A 21,393-nucleotide genomic window follows, 5' to 3' on the forward strand; every position below is an offset into this window, starting at 1 on the left:
CAAATCAGGCCCGACGCTCAGGCAGAAATGTTTCAATAGCTCAGAGTTACTCACACGCTTTTTAAAAAACAGCACATCAAATGAAAAGATGCTCAGGATCTGCCGTGATCAGGGAATGCACATAAACGTAGACGAGGTGTTCCCTGGCTGCAGGCCTCAAAAAGCCTATAAAGAGTAAGTGCTCAACAGGGCAGGCAGAAGAGGGAACCCTACTATGCTGTTGGTGGAAATGTAAATTGCTAACAGCTAGTATGGACATAGGTAGGAAAGTTCCTTGCTAAACTATAAACTGGAGTGGCCATCAGACTCGGCATTCCCACTCCAGTTTGTATAACCAGAGAATACCATCATTGGAATAAAACACTTCCACCCCAACGGTTGCTGTGCTACTCTTTACCATAGCCAAGCCACGCAGATGACTGACATGTCCAGCGGGAAATGAATGGATAAAGAAGTTGTGCTACCTATACTCCCTCGACTGTCACTCATCCAGGGAACAAAATGAACTCATGCTATTTGTAGCAACATGGATGGAGCAGTAGATATCACTAATTCTGGTATATTAGGGACAGAAAGACACATATCCAGCATATCCCTTTCTGGTACAGTCGAAAAATGGATACAAAGGAAGTAATGTACAGGGCAAACACAGACTCACACACTGAGACACAAAACGGAGATTTACCATGGGGGAAATTGGGGATTGGAAAAAGATGAAGTAGGAGGTTGGGATTAACAGAAACACACTAATATATAAAAAAACTTCAACAACGGCGACCCTACTAATAGCACAGGGATCTCTAAGTGACACTCGTCAATAACCTAACATGGAAAATAATCCAAACTTGTAAAGGTACAGCTACATATATATCTGCATCAACTTGCTATCGAACGCAAACAAACACAACATTGTATATAAACTATGCTGAAATAGAAAATAAGTATTAAATTATAAAACAAGAAAAAGGCAAGAAATGCCTACTATATTACCCTCAGGCCTCTGTGACGTGGGCTGGTGTCACATCTCTGTTGCCTCAGCAGGCCTGGGTCCCAATGCAGGAGTACGCTGGTGCTCAGGGAGCCAGGGAGGAGGACGTGCCAGCAGATCAGCACCCCCTCAGACCTCTATTGCCCATTCTCCTCTGCATGGTAGCACAGTCTCCCGATCCAAGCCGGCCCTCTTACAACTAAGCCAAGCCTAGTGTACCCAAATGAAGGTCGACCAGCTGGGAGGGAAGAGCTGTGAAAAGACACCGTATCTCCACAGCTCCTGCTAGTGGGGTTCCCACCTCCAGCCTACTTCCTTAGACTCGCCCCACCTACGAACCACAGCACCTTCAGCATAGCACATTTGCACTGCTTGGGATTTGCGTGGGGTCGGGCAGCGCAGGGTAAGGGTGAAGAGGAAAAGATACACAAGCACTGTGGTGTGTGTTCAGCCACGTTGGACTCCAATTTCCAACCCAACACCAAGACTCCCTCTAAGGCTCTGTTTGCCTATGTTACCAGGGAGGACACGAAGAAGTGCTGCCGCCTTGTGGCGCTTTCCCGTAACAACAACTTGAAAAACTGTACTCAAGGTCACTTAACATTCACAAGGCCTGCGGGGCTGCAAATGAACCCAGCCCTCTAGAAATGTCCTATGCTAGGTGATGTGAAATAAATTCAAATCAGGTCCGACTCTCAGGCAGAAATGTTTCAAGAGCCCAGTGGTACTCATACGCTTTTTAAAAAACAGCACCTCAAATGAAAAGATGCTCAGGATCTCTCATGATTAAAGAATGAAAATAAACGTATACAAGGTGTTCCCTGGCTGCAGTCCTCAAAAAGCCTACAAAGAGTAACTGCTCAAGAGGGCAGGAAAAAAGAGAACCCTACTACGCTGTTGGTGGAAATGTAAATTGCTAACAGCCAGTATGGAGATAGGTAGGCAAGTTCCTTAGTAACCTATAAACTGGAGCTACCACGAGATTCGGCAACCCCACTACAGTTCGTATAACCAGAGAATACCATCATTGGAATAAAACAGTTGCACCCCAACGGTCGTGGTGCTACTCTTTATCATAGCCAAGACACGCAAACAACCAAAATGTCCAGCGAGAGACGATTGGATAAAGAACTTGTGAGACCTATACTCCCTGGACTGTCACTCATCCAGACAACAAAATGAACTCATGCTATTTGTAGCAACATGGATGCAGCAGTAGATGATCTCACTAATTCTGGTAAGTTAGAGACAGAAAGACACATATCCCAGTATATCACTTATATGTGCAATCTAAAAACGCATACAACAAAGTAGTATACAAAGGAAACACAGATTCACAAACGGGAAAATAAAGTGTCGAGTTCCCAGAGGGGGAAATTGGGGATTGGGGAAGGATGAAGTAGGGGGTTGGGATTCAAGAAATACACTAATACTTAGAAAAGACTTCATCAACGACAACCATCCTGAGAGCACAGGGAACTCTACCCAACATTCTTCAATACCCTAAGAGGGAAACGAATCCGAAATACTACAGGTACAGCTACATATATAACTGCATCAAGTTGCTGTAGAACTCAAACAAACACAACACTGTATATACACTATGCTGGAATGGAAAATAAATATTAAATTAGAAAACAAGAAAAGGCAAGAAATGCCTACACTATTACTCTCTGGCCTCGGTGAACTGGGATGGTGTGACATCCCTTGAGCCTGAGCAGGCCTGGGGCCCCTGGCTACAGTATGCTGCTGATTAGGGAGACAGAGGGGAGGATGTGCCAGCAGATCAGCACCCCCTCTGATATCTAGTGCCCATTCTCCTCTGCATGGGACCACAATCTCTAGATCCAAGCTGACCCTCTTACAGCTGAGCCAAGCCTAGTGTACCCAAAGGATGGTGGATTCGCTCGGAGGGAAGAGCTCTGAAAGCACACCGGATCTCCACGGCTACTCCTCGTGGGATTCCGACCTCCAGACTACTTCCTTAGATTTGCCTCACCTACGAACCACAGCACCTGCAGCACAGCACATTTGCACTGCTTGGGATTTGCGTGGGCGAGGGTCGTGCAGCGTTAGGGGGAAGAGGTAGAGATACACAAGTCCTACGGTGTGTGTTCAGCCACGTTCCGTTCAAATTTCCAACCCAAAACAAGACTACTTCTAAGGCTCTGAATGCCCAAGTTACCAGAGAGGACACGATGCAGTGCTGCCGCCTTGTGCCGTTTTCCTGTAACAACAACTTTAAAAACTGTGCTCAAGGGCACTTACCATTCACAAGGCCTCTGACCTCAGGGGCTGCAAATGACTCTTGCCCAGGAGAAGTGTCCTGGGCTAGGTAATCTGCCATGAATTCAAATCAGGCCCGACGCTCAGGCAGAAATGTTTCAACAGCTCAGAGGTACTCACACGCTTTTTAAAAAACAGCACACCAAATGAAAAGATGCTCGGGATCGGCCGTGATCAGGGAATGCACATAAACGTAGACGAGGTGTTCCCTGGCTGCAGTCCTCAAAAAGCCTATAAAGAGTAAGTGCTCAACAGGACAGGCAGAAGAAGGAACCCTACTATGCTGTTGGTGGAAATGTAAATTGCTAACAGCCAGTATGGAGATAGGTAGGCAAGTTCCTTGCTAAACTATAAACTGGAGCTACCATCAGACTCGGCATCCCCACTCCAGTTTGTATAACCATAGAATACCATCATTGGAATAAAACACTTGCACCACAACGGTTGTTGTGGTACTCTTTACCATAGCCAAGCTAAGCAGATGACTGACATGTCCAGCGGGAAATGAATGGATAAAGAAGTTGTGCTACCTATGCTCCCTCGACTGTCACTCATCCAGGGAACAAAATGAACTCATGCTATTTGTAGCAACATGGATGGAGCAGTAGATGATATCACTAATTCTGGTATATTAGGGCCAGAAAGACACATATCCAGCATATCCCTTTCAGGTACAGTCGAAAAATGGATACAAAGGAAGTAATGTACTGTGCAAACACAGACTCACAAACTGAGACACGAAACGGAGATTTACCATAGGGGGAAATTGGGGATCGGAAAAAGATGAAGTAGGAGGTTGGGATTAACAGAAACACACTAATATATAAAAACACTTCAACAACGGCGACCCTACTAATAGCACAGGGATCTCTAATCGACACTCGTCAATAACCTAACATGGAAAATAATCCAAAATTGTAAAGGTACAGCTACATACATATCTGCATCAAGTTGCTGTCGAACTCAAACACAACATTGTATATAAACTATGCTGAAATAGAAAATAAATATTAAATTATAAAACAAGAAAAAGGCAAGAAATGCCTACTATATTACCCTCAGGCCTCTGTGACGTGGGCTGGTGTCACATCTCTGTTGCCTCAGCAGGCCTGGGTCCCAATGCAGGAGTATGCTGGTGCTGAGGGAGCCAGGGAGGAGGACGTGCCAGCAGATCAGCACCCCCTCAGACCTCTATTGCCCATTCTCCTCTGCATGGTAGCACAGTCTCCCGATCCAAGCCGGCCCTCTTACAACTAAGCCAAGCCTAGTGTACACAAATGAAGGTCGACCAGCTGGAAGGGAAGAGCTGTGAAAAGACACCGGATCTCCACAGCTCCTGCTAGTGGGGTTCCCACCTCCCGCCTACTTCCTTAGACTCGCCCCACCTACGAACCACAGGACCTTTAGCTTAGCACATTTGCACTGCTTGGGATTTGCGTGGGGTCGGGCAGCGCAGGGTAAGGTTGAAGAGGAAAAGATACACAAGAACTGCGGTGTGTGTTCAGCCACGTTGGACTCCAATTTCCAACCCAACACCAGGACTCCCTCTACGGCTCTCTTTGCCTACGTTACCAGGGAGGACACGAAGAAGTGCTGCCGCCTTGTGGCGCTTTCCTGTAACAACAACTTGAAAAACTGTACTCAAGGGCACTTAACATTCACAAGGCCTGCGGGGCTGCAAATGAACCCTGCCCTCCAGAAATGTCCTATGCTAGGTAATCTGAAATAAATTCAAATCAGGTCCGACTCTCAGGCAGAAATGTTTCAAGAGCCCAGTGGTACTCACACGCTTTTTAAAAAACAGCACCTCAAATGAAAAGATGCTCAGGATCTCTCATGATTAAAGAATGAAAATACACGTAGACGACGTGTTCCCTGGCTGCAGTCCTCAAAAAGCCTACAAATAGTAACTGCTCAAGAGGGCAGGAAAAAAGAGAACCCTACTACGCTGTTGGTGGAAATGTAAATTGCTAACAGCCAGTATGGAGATAGGTAGGCAAGTTCCTTAGTAACCTATAAACTGGAGCTACCACGAGATTCGGTAACCCCACTGCAGTTCGTATAACCAGAGAACACCATCATTGGAATAAAGCAGTTGCACCCCAACGGTCGTGGTGCTACTCTTTACCATAGCCAGGACAGGCAAACAACCAAAATGTCCAGCCAGAGATGATTGGATAAACAACTTGTGAGACCTATACTCCCTGGACTGTCTCTCATCCAGACAACAAAATGAACTCATGCTATTTGTAGCAACATGGATGCAGCAGTAGATGATCTCACTAATTCTGGTAAGTTAGAGACAGAAAGACACATATCCCAACATATCACTTATATGTGCAATCTAAAAACACATACAAAGAAGTAGTATACAAGGGAAACACAGATTCACAAATGGGAAAAAGAAGTGTCAAGTTCCCCGAGGGGGAAATTGGAGATCGGGGAAGGATGAAGTAGGAGGTTGGGATTCACAGAAATACACTAATATATAAAAAACACTTCATCAACGACAACCATCCTGAGAGCACAGGGAACTCTACTCAACATTCTTCAATACCCTAACAGGGAAAAGAATCCGAAATACTACGGGTACAGCTACATACATAACTGCATCAAGTTGCTGTAGAACTCAAACAAACACAACACTGTATATAAACTATGCTGGAATAGAAAATAAATGTTAAATTATAAACCAAGAAAAGGCAAGAAATGCCTACTCTACTACACTCTGGTCTCGGTGAACTGGGATGCTGTCACATCCCTTGAGCCTGAGCAGGCCTGGGGCCCCTGGCTAGAGTATGCTGCTGATTAGGGAGACAGGGGGAAGGACATGCCAGCAGATCAGCAGCCCCTCAGACCTCTAGTGCCCATTCTCCTCTGCATGGGACCACAATCTCTAGATCCAAGCTGACCCTCTTACAGTTGAGCCAAGCCTAGTGTACCCAAAGGATGGTGGACTCGCTCGGAGGGAAGAGCTGTGAAAAGAAACCGGATCTCCACGACTATTCCTGGTGGGGTTCCCACCTCCAAACTACTTCCTTAGATTCGCCTCACCTAGGAACCACAGCACCTTCAGCATAGCACATTTGCACTGCTTGGGATTTGCGTGGGCGAGGGGGATGCAGCATTAGGGGGAAGAGGGAAAGATACACAAGCCCTATGGTGTGTGTTCAGCCAGTTCCATTCAAATTTCCACCCCAACAACAAGACTACTTCTAAGGCTCTGTTTGCCCAAGTGACCAGAGAGGGCACAAAGCAGTGCTGCCGCCTTGTGGCGCTTTCCTGTAACAACAATTTGAAAAACTGTGCTCAAGGGCACTTAACATTCACAAGGCCTCTGACCTGCGGGGCTGCAAATGACCCCTGCCCAGGAGAAGTGTCCTGGGCTACGTAATCTGCCATGAATTCAAATCAGGCCCGACTCTCAGGCAGAAATGTTTCAACAGCTCAGTGGTACTCACACGCTTTTTAAAAAACAGCGCATCAAATGAAAAGATGCTCAGCATCTGTCATGGTTAGAGAATGCAAGTAAACGTAGACGAGGTGTTCCCTGGCTTCAGTCCTCAAAAAGCCTACAAAGAGTAAGTGCTCAAGAAGGCAGGAAAACAGGGAACCCTAATACGCTGTCGGTGGAAATGTAAATTGCTAACAGCCAGTATGGAGATAGGTAGGCAAGTTCCTCAGTAAACTATAAACTGGAGCTACCATGAGATTTGGCCACCCCACTGTAGTTCGTATAACCAGAGAATACCATCATTGGAATAAAGCAGTTGCACCCCAATTGTCGTGGTGCTACACTTTACCATAGCCAGGACACGCAAACAACCAAAATGTCCAGCCGGAGATGATTGGATAAACAACTTGTGAGACCTATACTCCCTGGACTGTCACTCATCCAGACAACAAAATGAATTCATGCTATTGGTAGCAACATGGATGCAGCAGTAGATGATCTCACTAATTCTGGTAAGTTAGAGACAGAAAGACACATATCCCAACATATCACTTATATGTGCAATCTAAAAACGCATACAAAGAATTAGTATACAAGGGAAACACAGATTCACAAACGGGAAAAAGAAGTGTCGAGTTCCCAGAGGGGGAAATTGGGGATTGGGGAAGGATGAAGTAGGAGGTTGGGATTCACAGAAATACACCAATATATAAAAAACACTTCATCAACGACAACCATCCTGAGAGCACAGGGAACTCTATTCAACATTCTTCAATACCCTAAGAGGGAAACGAATCCGAAATACTACAGGTACAGCTACATATATAACTGCATCAAGTTGCTGTAGAACTCAAACAAACACAACACTGTATATACACTATGCTGGAATGGAAAATAAATATTAAATTATAAAGCAAGAAAATGCAAGAAATACCAACACTATTACTCTCTGGCCTTGGTGAACTTGGATGGTGTGACATACCTTGAGCCTGAGCAGGCCTGGGGCCCCTGGCTAGAGTATGCTGCTGATTAGGGAGACAGGGGGGAGGACGTGCCAGCAGATCAGCACCCCCTCACATATCTAGTGCCCATTCTCCTCTGCATGGGACCACAATCTCTAGATCCAAGCCGACCCTCTTACAGATAAGCCAAGCCTAGTGTACCCAAAGTATGGTGGACTCGCTCGGAGGGAAGAGCTGTGAAAAGAAACCGGATCTCCACGACTATTCCTGGTGGGGTTCCCACCTCCAAACTACTTCCTTAGATTCGCCTCACCTACGAACCACAGCACCTTCAGCATAGCACATTTGCACTGCTTGGGATTTGCGTGGGCGAGGGGGATGCAGCATTAGGGGGAAGAAAGAAAGATACACAAGCCCTATGGTGTGTGTTCAGCCAGTTCCATTCAAATTTCCACCCCAACAACAAGACTAGTTCTAAGGCTCTGTTTGCCCAAGTGACCAGAGAGGGCACAAAGCAGTGCTGCCTCCTTGTGGCGCTTTCCCATAACAACAACTTGAAAAACTGTGCTCAAGGGCACTTAACATTCACAAGGCCTCTGACCTGCGTGGCTGCAAATGACCCCTGCCCAGGAGAAGTGTCCTGGGCTAGGTAATCTGCCATGAATTCAAATCAGGCCCGACTCTCAGGCAGAAATGTTTCAACAGCTCAGTGGTACTCACACGCTTTTTAAAAACCAGCGCATCAAATGCAAAGATGTTCAGGATCTCTCATGGTTAGAGAATGCAAATAAACGTAGACGAGGTGTTCCCTGGCTGCAGTCCTCAAAAAGCCTATAAAGAGTAAGTGCTCAAGAAGGCAGGAAAACAGCGAACCCTACTATGCTGTTGGTGGAAATGTAAATTGCTAACAGCCAGTATAGAGATAGGTAGGCAAGTTCCTTAGTAAACTATAAACTGGAGCTACCACGAGATTTGGCCACCCCACTGCAGTTCGTACAACCAGAGAATACCATCATTGGAATAAAGCAGTTGCACCCCAACGGTCGTGGTGCTACTCTTTACCATAGCCAGGACACGCAAACAGCCAAAATGTCCAGCCGGAGATGATTGGATAAACAACTTGTGAGACCTATACTCCCTGGACTGTCACTCATCCAGACAACAAAATGAATTCACGCTATTGATAGCAACATGGATGCAGCAGTAGATGATCTCACTAATTCTGGTAATTTAGAGACAGAAAGACACATATTCCATCATATCACTTATATGTGCAGTCTAAAAACGCATACAAAGCAGTAGTATAGAAGGGAAACACAGATTCACAAACGGGAAAAAGAAGTGTCAAGTTCCCCGAGGGGGAAATTGGGGATCGGGGAAGGATGAAGTAGGAGGTTGGGATTCAAGAAATACACTGATACATAGGAAACACTTCATCAACGACAACCATCCTGAGAGCACAGGGAACTCTACTCAACATTCTTCAATACCCTAAGAGGGAAACGAATCCGAAATACTACAGGTACAGCTACATACATAACTGCATCAAGTTGCTGTAGAACTCAAACAAACACAACACTGTATATACACCATGCTGGAATGGAAAATAAATATTAAATTATAAAACAAGAAACGGCAAGAAATGCCTACATTATTATTCTCTGGCCTCGGTGAACTGGGATGGTGTGACATCCCTTGAGCCTGAGCAGGCCTGGGGCCCCTGGCTAGAGTATGCTGCTGATTAGGGAGACAGGGGGGAGGAAGTGCCAGCAGATCAGCACGCCCTCAGACATCTAGTGCCCATTCTCCTCTGCATGGGACCACAATCTCTAGACCCAAGCCGACCCTCTTACAGATAAGCCAAGCCTAGTGTACCCAAAGGATGGTGGACGCGCTCGGAGGGAAGAGCTGTGAAAAGACACCGGATCTCCACGGCTACTGCTCGTGGGATTCCCACCTCCAGACTACTTCCTTAGATGTGCCTCACCTACGAACAACAGCACCTGCAGCACAGCACATTTGCACTGCTTGGGATTTGCGTGGGCGAGGGTCGTGCAGCGTTAGGGGGAAGAGGTAAAGAGACACAAGTCCTACGGTGTGTGTTCAGCCACGTTCCATTCAAATTTCCACCCCAACAACAAAACTAGTTCTAAGGCTCTGTTTGCCCAAGTGACCAGAGAGGGCACGAAGCAGTGCTGCCGCCTTGTGGCGCTTTCCTGTAACAACAACTTTTAAAACTGTGCTCAAGGGCACTTACCATTCACAAGGCCTCTGACCTATGGGGCTGCAAATGTCCCTTGCCCAGGAGAAGTGTCCTGGGCTAGGTAATCTGCCATGAATTCAAATCAGGCCCGACGCTCAGGCAGAAATGTTTCAACAGCTCAGAGTTACTCACACGCTTTTTAAAAAACAGCACATCAAATGAAAAGATGCTCAGGATCTGTCATGGTTAGAGAATGCAGACAAAAGTAGACGAGGTGTTCCCTGGCTGCAGTCCTCAAAAAGACTACAAAGAGTAAGTGCTCAAGAGGGCAGGAAAACAGGGAACCCTACTACGCTGTTGGTGGAAATGTAAATTGCTAACAGCCAGTAGGGAGATAGGTAGGCAAGTTCCTTAGTAAACTATAAACTGGAGCTACCACGAGATTTGGCCACCCCACTGCAGTTCGTATAACCAGAGACTACCATCATTGGAATAAAGTAGTTGCACCCCAACGGTCGTGGTGCTACTCTTTACCATAGCCAGGACACGCAAACAACCAAAATGTCCAGTCGGAGGTGATTGGATAAACAACTTGTGAGACCTATACTCCCTGGACTGTCACGCATCCAGACAACGAAATGAATTCATGCTATTGGTAGTAACATGGATGCAGCAGTAGATGATCTCACTAATTCTGGTAAGTTAGAGACAGAAAGAAACATCTCCCAACATATCACTTATATGTGCAATCTAAAAACGCATACAAAGAAGTAGTATACAAGGGAAACACAGATTCACAAACGGGAAAAAGAAATGTCGAGTTCCCAGAACGGGAAATTGGGGATCGGGGAAGGATGAACTAGGAGGTTGGGATTCACAGAAATACACTATGATATAAAAAAGACTTCATCAACGACAACCATCCTGAGAACACAGGGAACTCTACTTAACATTCTTCAATACCCTAAGAGGGAAACGAATCCGAAATACTACAGGTACAGCTACATATATAACTGCATCAAGTTGCTGTCGAACTCAAAAGAACACAATATTGTATATACACTATGCTGGAATGGAAAATAAATATTAAATTATAAAAGGAGAAAAGGCAAGAAATGCCTACACTATTACTCTCTGTCCTCGGTGAACTGGGTTGTGTGACATCCCTTGAGCCTGAGCAGGCCTGGGGCCCCTGGCTAGAGTATGCTGCTGATTAGGGAGACAGAGGGGAGGACGTGCCAGCAGATCAGCACCCCCTCAGATATCTAGTGCCCATTCTCCTCTGCATGGGACCACAATCTCTAGATCCAAGCTGACCCTCTTACAGCTGAGCCAAGCCTAGTGTACCCAAAGGATGGTGGATTCGCTCGGAGGGAAGAGCTCTGAAAACACACCAGATCTCCACGGCTACTCCTCGTGGGATTCCCACCTCCAGACTACTTCCTTACATTCGCCTCACCTAGGAACCACAGCACCTGCAGCACAGCACATTTGCACTGCTTGGGATTTGCGTGCGCAAGGGTGCTGCAGCCTTAGGGGGAAGAGGTAAAGAGACACAAGTCCTACGGTGTGTGTTCAGCCACGTTCCATTCAAATTTCCACCCCAACAACAAGACTAGTTCTAAGGCTCTGTGTGCCCAAGTGACCAGAGAGGGCACGAAGCAGTGCTGCCGCCTTTTGGCACTTTCCTGTAAGAACAACTTTTAAAACTGTGCTCAAGGGCACTTACCATTCACAAGGCCTCTGACCTACGGGGCTGCAAATGACCCTTGCCCAGGAGAAGTGTCCTGGGCTAGGTAATCTGCCATGAATTCAAATCAGGCCCGACGCTCAGGCAGAAATGTTTCAATAGCTCAGAGTTACTCACACGCTTTTTAAAAAACAGCACATCAAATGAAAAGATGCTCAGGATCTGCCGTGATCAGGGAATGCACATAAACGTAGACGAGGTGTTCCCTGGCTGCAGGCCTCAAAAAGCCTATAAAGAGTAAGTGCTCAACAGGGCAGGCAGAAGAGGGAACCCTACTATGCTGTTGGTGGAAATGTAAATTGCTAACAGCTAGTATGGACATAGGTAGGAAAGTTCCTTGCTAAACTATAAACTGGAGTGGCCATCAGACTCGGCATTCCCACTCCAGTTTGTATAACCAGAGAATACCATCATTGGAATAAAACACTTCCACCCCAACGGTTGCTGTGCTACTCTTTACCATAGCCAAGCCACGCAGATGACTGACATGTCCAGCGGGAAATGAATGGATAAAGAAGTTGTGCTACCTATACTCCCTCGACTGTCACTCATCCAGGGAACAAAATGAACTCATGCTATTTGTAGCAACATGGATGGAGCAGTAGATATCACTAATTCTGGTATATTAGGGACAGAAAGACACATATCCAGCATATCCCTTTCTGGTACAGTCGAAAAATGGATACAAAGGAAGTAATGTACAGGGCAAACACAGACTCACACACTGAGACACAAAACGGAGATTTACCATGGGGGAAATTGGGGATTGGAAAAAGATGAAGTAGGAGGTTGGGATTAACAGAAACACACTAATATATAAAAAAACTTCAACAACGGCGACCCTACTAATAGCACAGGGATCTCTAAGTGACACTCGTCAATAACCTAACATGGAAAATAATCCAAACTTGTAAAGGTACAGCTACATATATATCTGCATCAACTTGCTATCGAACGCAAACAAACACAACATTGTATATAAACTATGCTGAAATAGAAAATAAGTATTAAATTATAAAACAAGAAAAAGGCAAGAAATGCCTACTATATTACCCTCAGGCCTCTGTGACGTGGGCTGGTGTCACATCTCTGTTGCCTCAGCAGGCCTGGGTCCCAATGCAGGAGTACGCTGGTGCTCAGGGAGCCAGGGAGGAGGACGTGCCAGCAGATCAGCACCCCCTCAGACCTCTATTGCCCATTCTCCTCTGCATGGTAGCACAGTCTCCCGATCCAAGCCGGCCCTCTTACAACTAAGCCAAGCCTAGTGTACCCAAATGAAGGTCGACCAGCTGGGAGGGAAGAGCTGTGAAAAGACACCGTATCTCCACAGCTCCTGCTAGTGGGGTTCCCACCTCCAGCCTACTTCCTTAGACTCGCCCCACCTACGAACCACAGCACCTTCAGCATAGCACATTTGCACTGCTTGGGATTTGCGTGGGGTCGGGCAGCGCAGGGTAAGGGTGAAGAGGAAAAGATACACAAGCACTGTGGTGTGTGTTCAGCCACGTTGGACTCCAATTTCCAACCCAACACCAAGACTCCCTCTAAGGCTCTGTTTGCCTATGTTACCAGGGAGGACACGAAGAAGTGCTGCCGCCTTGTGGCGCTTTCCCGTAACAACAACTTGAAAAACTGTACTCAAGGTCACTTAACATTCACAAGGCCTGCGGGGCTGCAAATGAACCCAGCCCTCTAGAAATGTCCTATGCTAGGTGATGTGAAATAAATTCAAATCAGGTCCGACTCTCAGGCAGAAATGTTTCAAGAGCCCAGTGGTACTCATACGCTTTTTAAAAAACAGCACCTCAAATGAAAAGATGCTCAGGATCTCTCATGATTAAAGAATGAAAATAAACGTATACAAGGTGTTCCCTGGCTGCAGTCCTCAAAAAGCCTACAAAGAGTAACTGCTCAAGAGGGCAGGAAAAAAGAGAACCCTACTACGCTGTTGGTGGAAATGTAAATTGCTAACAGCCAGTATGGAGATAGGTAGGCAAGTTCCTTAGTAACCTATAAACTGGAGCTACCACGAGATTCGGCAACCCCACTACAGTTCGTATAACCAGAGAATACCATCATTGGAATAAAACAGTTGCACCCCAACGGTCGTGGTGCTACTCTTTATCATAGCCAAGACACGCAAACAACCAAAATGTCCAGCGAGAGACGATTGGATAAAGAACTTGTGAGACCTATACTCCCTGGACTGTCACTCATCCAGACAACAAAATGAACTCATGCTATTTGTAGCAACATGGATGCAGCAGTAGATGATCTCACTAATTCTGGTAAGTTAGAGACAGAAAGACACATATCCCAGTATATCACTTATATGTGCAATCTAAAAACGCATACAACAAAGTAGTATACAAAGGAAACACAGATTCACAAACGGGAAAATAAAGTGTCGAGTTCCCAGAGGGGGAAATTGGGGATTGGGGAAGGATGAAGTAGGGGGTTGGGATTCAAGAAATACACTAATACTTAGAAAAGACTTCATCAACGACAACCATCCTGAGAGCACAGGGAACTCTACCCAACATTCTTCAATACCCTAAGAGGGAAACGAATCCGAAATACTACAGGTACAGCTACATATATAACTGCATCAAGTTGCTGTAGAACTCAAACAAACACAACACTGTATATACACTATGCTGGAATGGAAAATAAATATTAAATTAGAAAACAAGAAAAGGCAAGAAATGCCTACACTATTACTCTCTGGCCTCGGTGAACTGGGATGGTGTGACATCCCTTGAGCCTGAGCAGGCCTGGGGCCCCTGGCTACAGTATGCTGCTGATTAGGGAGACAGAGGGGAGGATGTGCCAGCAGATCAGCACCCCCTCTGATATCTAGTGCCCATTCTCCTCTGCATGGGACCACAATCTCTAGATCCAAGCTGACCCTCTTACAGCTGAGCCAAGCCTAGTGTACCCAAAGGATGGTGGATTCGCTCGGAGGGAAGAGCTCTGAAAGCACACCGGATCTCCACGGCTACTCCTCGTGGGATTCCGACCTCCAGACTACTTCCTTAGATTTGCCTCACCTACGAACCACAGCACCTGCAGCACAGCACATTTGCACTGCTTGGGATTTGCGTGGGCGAGGGTCGTGCAGCGTTAGGGGGAAGAGGTAGAGATACACAAGTCCTACGGTGTGTGTTCAGCCACGTTCCGTTCAAATTTCCAACCCAAAACAAGACTACTTCTAAGGCTCTGAATGCCCAAGTTACCAGAGAGGACACGATGCAGTGCTGCCGCCTTGTGCCGTTTTCCTGTAACAACAACTTTAAAAACTGTGCTCAAGGGCACTTACCATTCACAAGGCCTCTGACCTCAGGGGCTGCAAATGACTCTTGCCCAGGAGAAGTGTCCTGGGCTAGGTAATCTGCCATGAATTCAAATCAGGCCCGACGCTCAGGCAGAAATGTTTCAACAGCTCAGAGGTACTCACACGCTTTTTAAAAAACAGCACACCAAATGAAAAGATGCTCGGGATCGGCCGTGATCAGGGAATGCACATAAACGTAGACGAGGTGTTCCCTGGCTGCAGTCCTCAAAAAGCCTATAAAGAGTAAGTGCTCAACAGGACAGGCAGAAGAAGGAACCCTACTATGCTGTTGGTGGAAATGTAAATTGCTAACAGCCAGTATGGAGATAGGTAGGCAAGTTCCTTGCTAAACTATAAACTGGAGCTACCATCAGACTCGGCATCCCCACTCCAGTTTGTATAACCATAGAATACCATCATTGGAATAAAACACTTGCACCACAACGGTTGTTGTGGTACTCTTTACCATAGCCAAGCTAAGCAGATGACTGACATGTCCAGCGGGAAATGAATGGATAAAGAAGTTGTGCTACCTATGCTCCCTCGACTGTCACTCATCCAGGGAACAAAATGAACTCATGCTATTTGTAGCAACATGGATGGAGCAGTAGATGATATCACTAATTCTGGTATATTAGGGCCAGAAAGACACATATCCAGCATATCCCTTTCAGGTACAGTCGAAAAATGGATACAAAGGAAGTAATGTACTGTGCAAACACAGACTCACAAACTGAGACACGAAACGGAGATTTACCATAGGGGGAAATTGGGGATCGGAAAAAGATGAAGTAGGAGGTTGGGATTAACAGAAACACACTAATATATAAAAACACTTCAACAACGGCGACCCTACTAATAGCACAGGGATCTCTAATCGACACTCGTCAATAACCTAACATGGAAAATAATCCAAAATTGTAAAGGTACAGCTACATACATATCTGCATCAAGTTGCTGTCGAACTCAAACACAACATTGTATATAAACTATGCTGAAATAGAAAATAAATATTAAATTATAAAACAAGAAAAAGGCAAGAAATGCCTACTATATTACCCTCAGGCCTCTGTGACGTGGGCTGGTGTCACATCTCTGTTGCCTCAGCAGGCCTGGGTCCCAATGCAGGAGTATGCTGGTGCTGAGGGAGCCAGGGAGGAGGACGTGCCAGCAGATCAGCACCCCCTCAGACCTCTATTGCCCATTCTCCTCTGCATGGTAGCACAGTCTCCCGATCCAAGCCGGCCCTCTTACAACTAAGCCAAGCCTAGTGTACACAAATGAAGGTCGACCAGCTGGAAGGGAAGAGCTGTGAAAAGACACCGGATCTCCACAGCTCCTGCTAGTGGGGTTCCCACCTCCCGCCTACTTCCTTAGACTCGCCCCACCTACGAACCACAGGACCTTTAGCTTAGCACATTTGCACTGCTTGGGATTTGCGTGGGGTCGGGCAGCGCAGGGTAAGGTTGAAGAGGAAAAGATACACAAGAACTGCGGTGTGTGTTCAGCCACGTTGGACTCCAATTTCCAACCCAACACCAGGACTCCCTCTACGGCTCTCTTTGCCTACGTTACCAGGGAGGACACGAAGAAGTGCTGCCGCCTTGTGGCGCTTTCCTGTAACAACAACTTGAAAAACTGTACTCAAGGGCACTTAACATTCACAAGGCCTGCGGGGCTGCAAATGAACCCTGCCCTCCAGAAATGTCCTATGCTAGGTAATCTGAAATAAATTCAAATCAGGTCCGACTCTCAGGCAGAAATGTTTCAAGAGCCCAGTGGTACTCACACGCTTTTTAAAAAACAGCACCTCAAATGAAAAGATGCTCAGGATCTCTCATGATTAAAGAATGAAAATACACGTAGACGACGTGTTCCCTGGCTGCAGTCCTCAAAAAGCCTACAAATAGTAACTGCTCAAGAGGGCAGGAAAAAAGAGAACCCTACTACGCTGTTGGTGGAAATGTAAATTGCTAACAGCCAGTATGGAGATAGGTAGGCAAGTTCCTTAGTAACCTATAAACTGGAGCTACCACGAGATTCGGTAACCCCACTGCAGTTCGTATAACCAGAGAACACCATCATTGGAATAAAGCAGTTGCACCCCAACGGTCGTGGTGCTACTCTTTACCATAGCCAGGACAGGCAAACAACCAAAATGTCCAGCCAGAGATGATTGGATAAACAACTTGTGAGACCTATACTCCCTGGACTGTCTCTCATCCAGACAACAAAATGAACTCATGCTATTTGTAGCAACATGGATGCAGCAGTAGATGATCTCACTAATTCTGGTAAGTTAGAGACAGAAAGACACATATCCCAACATATCACTTATATGTGCAATCTAAAAACACATACAAAGAAGTAGTATACAAGGGAAACACAGATTCACAAATGGGAAAAAGAAGTGTCAAGTTCCCCGAGGGGGAAATTGGAGATCGGGGAAGGATGAAGTAGGAGGTTGGGATTCACAGAAATACACTAATATATAAAAAACACTTCATCAACGACAACCATCCTGAGAGCACAGGGAACTCTACTCAACATTCTTCAATACCCTAACAGGGAAAAGAATCCGAAATACTACGGGTACAGCTACATACATAACTGCATCAAGTTGCTGTAGAACTCAAACAAACACAACACTGTATATAAACTATGCTGGAATAGAAAATAAATGTTAAATTATAAACCAAGAAAAGGCAAGAAATGCCTACTCTACTACACTCTGGTCTCGGTGAACTGGGATGCTGTCACATCCCTTGAGCCTGAGCAGGCCTGGGGCCCCTGGCTAGAGTATGCTGCTGATTAGGGAGACAGGGGGAAGGACATGCCAGCAGATCAGCAGCCCCTCAGACCTCTAGTGCCCATTCTCCTCTGCATGGGACCACAATCTCTAGATCCAAGCTGACCCTCTTACAGTTGAGCCAAGCCTAGTGTACCCAAAGGATGGTGGACTCGCTCGGAGGGAAGAGCTGTGAAAAGAAACCGGATCTCCACGACTATTCCTGGTGGGGTTCCCACCTCCAAACTACTTCCTTAGATTCGCCTCACCTAGGAACCACAGCACCTTCAGCATAGCACATTTGCACTGCTTGGGATTTGCGTGGGCGAGGGGGATGCAGCATTAGGGGGAAGAGGGAAAGATACACAAGCCCTATGGTGTGTGTTCAGCCAGTTCCATTCAAATTTCCACCCCAACAACAAGACTACTTCTAAGGCTCTGTTTGCCCAAGTGACCAGAGAGGGCACAAAGCAGTGCTGCCGCCTTGTGGCGCTTTCCTGTAACAACAATTTGAAAAACTGTGCTCAAGGGCACTTAACATTCACAAGGCCTCTGACCTGCGGGGCTGCAAATGACCCCTGCCCAGGAGAAGTGTCCTGGGCTACGTAATCTGCCATGAATTCAAATCAGGCCCGACTCTCAGGCAGAAATGTTTCAACAGCTCAGTGGTACTCACACGCTTTTTAAAAAACAGCGCATCAAATGAAAAGATGCTCAGCATCTGTCATGGTTAGAGAATGCAAGTAAACGTAGACGAGGTGTTCCCTGGCTTCAGTCCTCAAAAAGCCTACAAAGAGTAAGTGCTCAAGAAGGCAGGAAAACAGGGAACCCTAATACGCTGTCGGTGGAAATGTAAATTGCTAACAGCCAGTATGGAGATAGGTAGGCAAGTTCCTCAGTAAACTATAAACTGGAGCTACCATGAGATTTGGCCACCCCACTGTAGTTCGTATAACCAGAGAATACCATCATTGGAATAAAGCAGTTGCACCCCAATTGTCGTGGTGCTACACTTTACCATAGCCAGGACACGCAAACAACCAAAATGTCCAGCCGGAGATGATTGGATAAACAACTTGTGAGACCTATACTCCCTGGACTGTCACTCATCCAGACAACAAAATGAATTCATGCTATTGGTAGCAACATGGATGCAGCAGTAGATGATCTCACTAATTCTGGTAAGTTAGAGACAGAAAGACACATATCCCAACATATCACTTATATGTGCAATCTAAAAACGCATACAAAGAATTAGTATACAAGGGAAACACAGATTCACAAACGGGAAAAAGAAGTGTCGAGTTCCCAGAGGGGGAAATTGGGGATTGGGGAAGGATGAAGTAGGAGGTTGGGATTCACAGAAATACACCAATATATAAAAAACACTTCATCAACGACAACCATCCTGAGAGCACAGGGAACTCTATTCAACATTCTTCAATACCCTAAGAGGGAAACGAATCCGAAATACTACAGGTACAGCTACATATATAACTGCATCAAGTTGCTGTAGAACTCAAACAAACACAACACTGTATATACACTATGCTGGAATGGAAAATAAATATTAAATTATAAAGCAAGAAAATGCAAGAAATACCAACACTATTACTCTCTGGCCTTGGTGAACTTGGATGGTGTGACATACCTTGAGCCTGAGCAGGCCTGGGGCCCCTGGCTAGAGTATGCTGCTGATTAGGGAGACAGGGGGGAGGACGTGCCAGCAGATCAGCACCCCCTCACATATCTAGTGCCCATTCTCCTCTGCATGGGACCACAATCTCTAGATCCAAGCCGACCCTCTTACAGATAAGCCAAGCCTAGTGTACCCAAAGTATGGTGGACTCGCTCGGAGGGAAGAGCTGTGAAAAGAAACCGGATCTCCACGACTATTCCTGGTGGGGTTCCCACCTCCAAACTACTTCCTTAGATTCGCCTCACCTACGAACCACAGCACCTTCAGCATAGCACATTTGCACTGCTTGGGATTTGCGTGGGCGAGGGGGATGCAGCATTAGGGGGAAGAAAGAAAGATACACAAGCCCTATGGTGTGTGTTCAGCCAGTTCCATTCAAATTTCCACCCCAACAACAAGACTAGTTCTAAGGCTCTGTTTGCCCAAGTGACCAGAGAGGGCACAAAGCAGTGCTGCCTCCTTGTGGCGCTTTCCCATAACAACAACTTGAAAAACTGTGCTCAAGGGCACTTAACATTCACAAGGCCTCTGACCTGCGTGGCTGCAAATGACCCCTGCCCAGGAGAAGTGTCCTGGGCTAGGTAATCTGCCATGAATTCAAATCAGGCCCGACTCTCAGGCAGAAATGTTTCAACAGCTCAGTGGTACTCACACGCTTTTTAAAAACCAGCGCATCAAATGCAAAGATGTTCAGGATCTCTCATGGTTAGAGAATGCAAATAAACGTAGACGAGGTGTTCCCTGGCTGCAGTCCTCAAAAAGCCTATAAAGAGTAAGTGCTCAAGAAGGCAGGAAAACAGCGAACCCTACTATGCTGTTGGTGGAAATGTAAATTGCTAACAGCCAGTATAGAGATAGGTAGGCAAGTTCCTTAGTAAACTATAAACTGGAGCTACCACGAGATTTGGCCACCCCACTGCAGTTCGTACAACCAGAGAATACCATCATTGGAATAAAGCAGTTGCACCCCAACGGTCGTGGTGCTACTCTTTACCATAGCCAGGACACGCAAACAGCCAAAATGTCCAGCCGGAGATGATTGGATAAACAACTTGTGAGACCTATACTCCCTGGACTGTCACTCATCCAGACAACAAAATGAATTCACGCTATTGATAGCAACATGGATGCAGCAGTAGATGATCTCACTAATTCTGGTAATTTAGAGACAGAAAGACACATATTCCATCATATCACTTATATGTGCAGTCTAAAAACGCATACAAAGCAGTAGTATAGAAGGGAAACACAGATTCACAAACGGGAAAAAGAAGTGTCAAGTTCCCCGAGGGGGAAATTGGGGATCGGGGAAGGATGAAGTAGGAGGTTGGGATTCAAGAAATACACTGATACATAGGAAACACTTCATCAACGACAACCATCCTGAGAGCACAGGGAACTCTACTCAACATTCTTCAATACCCTAAGAGGGAAACGAATCCGAAATACTACAGGTACAGCTACATACATAACTGCATCAAGTTGCTGTAGAACTCAAACAAACACAACACTGTATATACACCATGCTGGAATGGAAAATAAATATTAAATTATAAAACAAGAAACGGCAAGAAATGCCTACATTATTATTCTCTGGCCTCGGTGAACTGGGATGGTGTGACATCCCTTGAGCCTGAGCAGGCCTGGGGCCCCTGGCTAGAGTATGCTGCTGATTAGGGAGACAGGGGGGAGGAAGTGCCAGCAGATCAGCACGCCCTCAGACATCTAGTGCCCATTCTCCTCTGCATGGGACCACAATCTCTAGACCCAAGCCGACCCTCTTACAGATAAGCCAAGCCTAGTGTACCCAAAGGATGGTGGACTCGCTCGGAGGGAAGAGCTGTGAAAAGACACCGGATCTCCACGGCTACTGCTCGTGGGATTCCCACCTCCAGACTACTTCCTTAGATGTGCCTCACCTACGAACAA

The 21,393-nt window shown here is 46.2% G+C and overlaps 2 long non-coding RNA genes across 2 annotated transcripts; both read left to right on the top strand.

Annotated features, from left to right (window-relative positions):
• The first annotated feature begins 829 nt into the window (after nt 1–829).
• LOC309654160 lies at nt 830–4,008 on the top strand. The gene is made up of 2 exons (XR_014259941.1): nt 830–2,271; nt 3,946–4,008. It is a non-coding gene; the product is annotated as an uncharacterized lncRNA (long non-coding RNA).
• Nucleotides 4,009–12,535: 8,527 nt separating this feature from the next.
• On the top strand, nt 12,536–15,714 carry LOC309654159. Its single transcript, XR_014259940.1, has 2 exons — nt 12,536–13,977; nt 15,652–15,714. It is a non-coding gene; the product is annotated as an uncharacterized lncRNA (long non-coding RNA).
• The last annotated feature ends 5,679 nt before the right edge of the window (nt 15,715–21,393 follow it).

This window comes from Balaenoptera physalus (assembly GCF_965194825.1).
Source record: "Balaenoptera physalus genome assembly, contig: HAP1_SCAFFOLD_2128, whole genome shotgun sequence".
NCBI classification, from domain to species: Eukaryota; Metazoa; Chordata; class Mammalia; order Artiodactyla; family Balaenopteridae; genus Balaenoptera; species Balaenoptera physalus.